Source organism: Phalacrocorax aristotelis, chromosome 3 (genome assembly GCF_949628215.1).
Source record: "Phalacrocorax aristotelis chromosome 3, bGulAri2.1, whole genome shotgun sequence".
NCBI classification, from domain to species: Eukaryota; Metazoa; Chordata; class Aves; order Suliformes; family Phalacrocoracidae; genus Phalacrocorax; species Phalacrocorax aristotelis.
Window position 1 is genome coordinate 41,063,398 of NC_134278.1, and position 1,190 is coordinate 41,064,587.

The following is a 1,190-nucleotide window of genomic DNA, read 5'->3' on the forward strand; positions in this document are numbered from 1 at the left end:
TTGAGCTCTCATGCTGAAACCACGCTTTCTCTGTATAAATGAAAACAAATATCCCAAAGGCTTTAACATGGAACCTGCAGAGTTTTCTCTCATTTTGGTCAAGGGTAGAATTTCAACTTTATAATAATAGATGCAGAATTCAACAGCAGCCATATGACTTCTTGCTGCATGTAAGTTAAATTCCATAAAGAGAAAATGGCAACACAGGCACCATTACTTTGTCCACACAGGTAACGAGAACCCCCAGTTCCGGTGACCCCCAGTCTGGATCACATAGTCACCATCCCCTGTAATCTTGTGAAACATGCCAGATTTGATGGCATCATCAGTGTATTTCAGAGGATTCAGGGAAGGCAGCCTTCCAACAAAAAGGAGTTTTCACTGCCCCAGAAGCAGCACCCAGTGAGAGGGTAGTCTCCACACCTCAATATCCCTGAGATGAAACAGAAACTTCTGTACAGGCAAGACAGCCTGTTTTTATTCCTTCCCCCTGTGGCAACACCGAAGAGTTAACCTGTTATTGCTATTATAACTGATTGCTTGCACTCTTCTAAGCTGTCGCATTTTTATATAATCTTTAACACAAACATGCCCTACTTTTCAAACACTGTGAGGACACAATGTGAAGATGGGGGGGGGGGAGAGTAAAAATAGTCTTGGTCCAGCCTTGCAGTCTTGATCCAAATGCCAGCTTAGTCACAATTTTCTTAGGAAGGGCTTTGCTTACTTTTGACATTACTGAGATGGTTATGTGGGCCAAGCCCTAAGGACAGTGAAGCACGGCGCTTTCCCTCTGGGCAGACATAAGATACTGAAGAAGGTGAAGGAGCAGAAAGCTGATATGTGAAGACCAAAGGAAGAAGCTTTGTTCACTTAGAAACTTTTCCGCATATTGTCCATGTTAGTTACAGCAGTCTCCCTGGCCCCACTTTTTAAGGATCTCTAGCAAGTCTCCACCCTTCCTTGAATTTCTACTCCCACATCCCTTTCTTGCCAGAAATGCAAGGAACATGTTTTACACACCCACTAGTAACCAGGAGCACATTCAGTAACTTTTTGATTCACTTCCAGAGTGTTGACACCAAGTAGACAAAGAAATTATGAGGAAGGAAAGGAATTAGGAGAGAAGGAGTTAAAAAACTACATTACTACTAATATAAAAGATGAAACAGTCGTGTGTGATACAGAAG